We start from the raw sequence: 7,165 nt of genomic DNA, 5'->3' as shown, positions 1-7,165 counted from the left end.
TTCATGCGGGTCACTCTCCATCTCCACCCCCTGATGTGGAAATGCGATACCCCTGAAGAGGAGATGGAACTGTTTGAAAGAAACAGGCATTTTCAGCCTTGAAGTAAGGTGTCATCTCAACGAGTCCGTCAAGTACCTTGGCGCAATCAAGGCACATGCTCAGCGCGTTGTAGCGGAGTATTTCAGAATGTCATCCGATATACACCCGACTACACGCTGCCCGTGCAGGTCCCCTGAAAATTCTTGTCTACGAAGGATTGAAGACTGCATGGAAGCAATTCATCAACCCGTACGGCCATGACATGGTTACTCATAAATGCCCTGAGGGTGGTAACTAAAACGCAGTTTCCACTCCGTCTCGCCTCTCGGATACACACCAGATTGTACTCACTCCTGAGAATCCAGTTAGTGAAGCATGCGCGTCCCGTGCATGTGAACTCAATCGCCGTGGCCGATAAGAGGTAGCGGGTAACCTTGTACCTCAACCGTGATTTGATTGAGACCTCTATAATCAATACACGGGTGCAGAACCTCCATTCCTTTTCTTCACAAAAAAAACGTAAACTCGAGGAGGAGGGGTGAAGTGGAGGAACCGAATGTTACCCTGACAGCAGGGGATTTGGAGACATAAATTGTCCTCCATAGCCACCGTCTCCGTTTTTTCTTGCGACAGGGGATACACCATGGACTCCTGGGAAGTGTGCGTCTACCAGGAGAATTTATCGCACAATCCCCCGTCGATGGGGGTGGTATTTGAGTCGCCTTCTCTCTTACAGAAGGCGAGAGCCAAATTAGGCATATTATCATTTTTTTACAGTTTAAGTCATTTAGCAGGACGCTCTGTATCCAAGAGCGGACTGTACAAAGTTGGTGCATTCACCTTATGATGTCCAGTGGAACAACCACTTTACAATAGTGCATCCTAACTCTAAGGGGGGGAGGTAGAAGGATGTTCACTTATTCCTATCCTACGGGTATTCCTTAAAAGAGGGGGGTTTCACGGTGTCTCCGGAATGGTGGTGATTTGATTCGCTGAGCTGGGCGTCGTGGGGGAGTTTGTTCCACGCATTGGGGTGCCAGAGCAAGCGAACAGTTTTTGGGACTGGGCTGAGCGGGATGCTGTACTTCCTCAGAAGGTTAAGGTGAAGGCGAGCAGGCCCAGAGGTGGATGAACGCAGTGCCCTTGTTTGGGTGTAGGGGCCTGAATCAGACGCCTGAAGGTGGAGGTGCCGTTCCCCTCAGCCAGCTCCGTAGGCAAGCACCATGGTCTTGTAGCGATGCGAGCTTCACTGGAAGCCAGTTGGAGAGAGCGGAGCGGGCGCGGGTGACGTGAGAGAACTTGGGAAGGTTGAACACCAGACGGGCTGCGGCGTTCTGGATGAGTTGGTAGGGGTTTTAATCGCACAGGCAGGGAGCCCAGCCAACAGGAGTTGCAGTAATCCCAGACGGGAGATGACAAGTGCCTGGATTTAGGACCATGCGCCGCTTCCTGTGTGAGGCAGGTCGTTACTCTGCGAATGTTGTAGAGCATGCAACCTACAGGGAACGGTCACGCGCTTGATGTTGCGTTGAGAACGACAGGGTGTTGTCCCAGGATCACCCAAGTGGGTTCTTAGCGCCTGCGGAGGAGGAACACAATGAGTTGTCCAAGCGTGATGCGCAAGATCATGGAAACGGTGCAGTCCTGTTACCCCGGGAGGAAGAGCAGCTCCGTCTTGCACGAGGTTCAGCTTGAGGTGGTGATCCGTATCCACACTTGACTATTGTCCTGCCAGACATGCAGAGATGCGATTTCGCTCACCGTGGTTATCAAGAAGGGGGGAAAGGAGAAGATTAATTGTGTGTCGTCTGGCATAGCAATGATAGGGCAGAGACCATGGTGAGGATATGACAGAGCCATGCTTGGTTGTATAGCTGAGAATAGGAGAGGGCCTAGAACAGAGACCTGGGGACACCCAGTGGTGAGAGCACCGTGGTGCGGAGACAGCATTCTCGCCACGGCCACCTGGTAGGCAAGCGACCTGTCAGGCTAGGACCGTCAATCCAACGCATGGGCCGCGCCGGAGTATGCACACTCGGAGAGGGTGGAGGAGGAGGGATCCGATGGGTTCACAGCTATGCAAAAGGCAGCGATAGGTCTAGAAGGATGAGAGCAGAGGGAGGAGAGTTAGCTTTAGTCGTGCGGAGCCGCCTCCGTAACACAGAGAAGAGCAGTCTCAAGTGTGAAATGAACAGTCTTGAAACCTGACTGATTTGGATCAAGAAGGTCATTCTGAAGAGAGATAGCATGGAGAGCTGGCCAAGGACGGCACGTTCAAGGAGGTTTTGGAAGAGAAAAGAAAGAAGGGATCACTGGTCATGTAGTTTGTTGACATCAGAGGATCGACGCTGTACGTTTTTTCAGAAGGTGGGGGGTGCAACATCTCGCTCTCCTTGAAAGGCCGGAATGGACGTAGCCAGCGGTCAAGTGATGAGTGATGAAGCGGAGGTAGGTTAGGGGAGAAGGTCTCCGGAAATGGTCTGGAAAGAGAGAGGAGGAAATAGGGGTCAAGCGGCAGGTTGTGGGCCGGTGGAGCGGCCGTCACAAGACGCAAGATTTCATCTGCGAATGAAGAGGGGAGAAAGAGGTCAAAGCACCGGGTAGGCAGTGTTAGCAGAACTCCAGCGGTGGTCGTTTGACTTTAGCAAACGAGGATCGGATGTCCGTCAACTCTTCCTTTTTCAAAATGGTTTGACGAAGAAGTCATCCGCAGAGAGCGAGGAGGGGGGGGAAGTGGGGGAGATTCAGGAGGGAGGAGAAGGTGGCCAAAAGAGCTTTTAGGGTTAAGAGGCAGATGCTTGGAATTTAGAGTTGGTTAGAAAGTGCGCTTTAGCAGCAGTAGAGCAGAAGGAAGAATTAGAGAGGAGGAGTGAAAGGATGCCAGGGTCCGCAGGGAGGGCGAGTTTTGTCCTCCATTTCCGCTCAGCTTGCCCGGAGCCGCTGTTCTGTGAGCTCGCAAAATGAGTCGTCGAGCCACGAGCAGGAGGGAGGACCGAGCGCGGCCTGGGGATAGGGGGACATAGGAGAGTCAAAGAATGCACGAAGGGAGGAGAGGAGGGGTTGAGGAGGCAGAATCAGGAGATAGGTTGGAGGAAGGATTTGAAAGCAGAGGGAAGAGATGATAGGATGGAAGAGGAGAGAGTAGCGGGGGAGAGAGAGCGAAGGGTTGGGACGGGCGCCGATAACCAATCCGAGTTAGGGGCAGTGGTTGGGAAGTGTTAATTAGAGAGCGAGAGGGAAAAAGGATTACAAGGTAGTGGTCGGAGACTTGGAGGGGAGTTGCAAATGAGATTAGTGGAAGAACAAGCATCTAGTAAAGAATGAGGTCAAGCGTATTGCTGCCTTGTGAAGTAGGGGGGGAAGGTGAGAGGGTGAGGTCAAAAGAGGAGAGGAGTGGAAAAGAAAGGAGGCAGGAGAGGAATAGTCAAAGGTAGACGTGGGGAGTTTAAAGTCACCCAGGAACTGGTGCAAGAGGTGAGCCATTCCTTCACAGAAAGGAAAAAGCTATATCAAGGCGTCAGCTCATTGATGACTCTCCAAGGGAACCTGCGGGGGCGATAAATGGATAAGGATGTTAAGCTTGAAGGTGCTGGTAACATGGTGACAGCAATAGGAATTCAAGGAGGCGATAGACAGATGGGGTCAAGGGAGAGAAAGAGAGAAATGTCCACTTGGGGAGATTGAGGATCCCCAGCTGCCACCACCCCCGCTGCCAGAAGCCTCTCGGGTGTGCGAGAACACGTGGGCAGACGAGGAGCAAGAGCAGTAAGGAGTAGCAGTGTTATCTGTGGTAATCCAATGTTTTCCGTCTAGTGCCAAAAAGTCGAGGACTGGAGGAAGCAGTAGGCCTGAGATCTGAACTCTGCCTTGTTGCCGCAGATCGGCAGTTCAGAGGCTGCCGGAGACCTGGAAACCTCCACGTGGGTCGTGCGCGCTGGGGACCACCATGGCACGGGCCACGCGGTGTGAAGCGTTTGTGTGGTCTGTGCAGAGAGGAGAGAGAGGATAGGACAGACACATAGTTGACCAGGCTACAGAAAGAGGCTCACGCTAATGCAAAGGAGATTGAATGACAAGTGGACTACAACGTCTCAATTGTTCAGAAAGTTAAAACCTCTACGCGTTTGCCAAAGAAATCTTATTGAACTAAAATGATACCAGTGCTGCTGAAGTAGGCTAGCTAGCAGTGGCTGCGTTGTTGGACTTAGGTTTGAGAGTGTAGCTGGCTAGCGTAGCCTCGGTAACTGGACTAGGTAACCCTCGGACAATTACTCAAAACTACACAATTATCTTGAAAGCAACAGAACAAACTATGTAGCTTAGCTAACGACTACACTAAAACCAAGTCGTTCCGTTGTAATGTAATTAGTCTCTACAGTGCTGGCTCTATTCGTAGATCGGTAAGACGTTGGCTGGGGGGAATGCGGCACGGTGGAAGAACCTGCGTCTGGACTTTCCACCATGGTAGCACCTAACGGAACCGTACACACCTCCCCAAAGCACTCTCGCGACCCACCCCGTGAGGCCCTCTGTTGCACGATGGCTGGGGGAAATGGTGGGGTTATGGACGAGCCAACAGGGAAAGGCCTAGTACCACAAGGAAAGCAGGGAGTCAATGATGAGAAAGAGACTGATTCTTTCATTGTGGACCCACTTGCGTCTCCCATGGCCAGGAGATTGGGCCTCCCTGGATTAGGCCCGGACACTAATGGTCGCTATCCGACCGCTGAATCCGAGTGCCCTGCCTGCTGCCTCGACTCCCAGAGGGACCAACCCGGCACCGACCGGCAGTGTGCCCTCTGCGGCCACAGATGGTGCACGTGAAGGCCCCTCCTCCAGCCTCCCTACGTGCAGCCCCTCCCAACTCCATGGGCACCGGAGCGGGAGTGCTGGGAGATGGAACTGACAGAGCGCCCTCAGGACGTCCACGGATGACCAGCAGGTTATCCAAACGGATGGACAGATCCACCAGTTGGTCAAAGGTGGTGGTGGCATCCCTGCAGGCCAACTCCCGTCAGACGTCCTCACGTAAGCTGCATCGATAGTGGTCGATGAGGGCCCTGTCGTTCCATCCTGCTCCGACGGCCAAGGTCCGGAACTCCAGCGCGAAATCCTGTGCGCTCCTCATCCCCTGCCTCAAATGGAAGAGTCGTTCACCCGCCGCTCTACCTTCGGGCGGATGGTCAAAGACTGGTAAACTCCTCGAAGTGGTCCAACGCCGCGTCTTCCTTTCCCCACACGGTGTTTGTCCACTCCAGAGCTCTCCTCGAGAGGCATGAGACGAGGGCGGATACTCTCTCCCTTCCTGAGGGAGCTGGGTGGCCACGGTGTGTGTGAAGGAGAATTTTGTATTTTTCAAACACCTGAAACAGCTTTTTCCTGCAATCTAGAGCCATAATCATTATGCTGAATTCTATGTATATTTTTGATTCTATGTATATTTTTTTGCATATCTAAGCATACCTCTTGAGCTGTCTGTATCCTCCTGACTGGTGGGTAAAAATTGAAAGGAATGTGATTCTTATTCAGTATATTTACAGTTTTTTACAATCACTTTGGCACAAATTTCAGAACCTTGATGTCATTTTTCAGAACTCTCGACACAAAATTCACAACCGATGGTAAAAATGCACATTTTTCCAAACCCTAACACTTTTTCCAATTGCTTGGATGCAATACACATAAAGCTAAGATAATTTGTTCATTGAATTAAAATCAACTGTTCAAAATGACACAACTTAAAGTATTACCAAAACACAATTCACACATTACATCTGAGATGACTGTCTATTTATTTCATTACAATGATATAACTATCAATTGATACAACTGCTCAAAATGATAAGTAACTGTTGCATTACTCTTAATGCATAGTTTTATGGAAACTGACAAACAATATTCCATGTTTAGATCATGAAMGTTTCAGGATAACGAGATCCATTGACACCAATTACCGTGGAACATGAACCAATTGGACTACATTATCTATGGATGTAATATTTCATCATCATTCTTTATCAGACACTGTTTCTATGGTCCCATGTACCACTTTTCCGGACCATGTTTTCAGATTTGACATTACTGTACACTCACCGGCCAATTTATTAGGTACACCTATCTAGTACTAGGTAGTACCCCCTTTTGCCTCCACAACAGCCTGAATAATTCACGGTGTTGTATGTTAAGAGATGCCCTTCTGCACACTACTGTTTTAAATGGCTGTTATTTGATCATGTGTGGCCTTTCTCTTTTAGCTTGAATGAGTCTGGACATTCTCCTCTGACCTCTCTCATTAACAAGGTGTTTTTGCCCACAGAACTGGCCCTCACTGAATGTGTTATGTGTATCGCACCGTTCTCTGTAAACTCTAGACTGTAGTGTGTAAAAATCCCAGGAGGGCAGCATGTGTGACACCTACAATCATACCACGGTCAAAGTTGCTTAGATTACACATCCTACATTCACGTCTTTTATCAGCACACTGTTCTATGTCCCAACTGTACCACTATTTCCGGACCAATGTTTTTCAGATTTGACAATTACATGTACACTCACCGGCGCACATTTATTAGGTGAACACCGTAATCAAGTACTATAGGTAGTACCCCTTTTGCCTCCACAACAGCCTGAAATAATTCACAAAAACCCGGTACGTCAGCAGCTCTATCAGTCTCAAAAGTTACAGATACACCAACTAGTGGCACAGACACCGGTCTCTCTAATTGTGTAGGTTCAAGAGCATGCCCTTCCCCTGCACACTACTGTTTTAAATGCCGCCTCATATTTCGATCATCTGTGTTGGTGGCCTTTCCCTTTTAGCTTGAATGAGTCTGGACATTCTCCTTCTGACACGTCGTCTCATAATTACCCACAAGAGAACCGTGTTTATTGACCAAGCCAACAGAACTGCGCCCTCACTGAAACACCACTGCTGTGTTGTGTGTCTATCGCATCCCCTTATCTTGTAAACAACTCATAGACTTGTTAGTGTTATGTTGAAAACAATCCAGTTCATTAGTATCGTGCAGTGTCCTTTCAGATAGTTCTGGCAGATCTGGTTGTGACACCTACAATCCATAACCCACGGTTCAAAGGTTTGCTACTTAGTTACCACATCGTACAAAC

This window comes from Salvelinus sp. IW2-2015, linkage group LG14 (assembly GCF_002910315.2).
Source record: "Salvelinus sp. IW2-2015 linkage group LG14, ASM291031v2, whole genome shotgun sequence".
In the NCBI taxonomy this organism is placed as follows: domain Eukaryota; kingdom Metazoa; phylum Chordata; class Actinopteri; order Salmoniformes; family Salmonidae; genus Salvelinus; species Salvelinus sp. IW2-2015.
Note: the sequence above shows the minus strand (reverse complement) of the source record.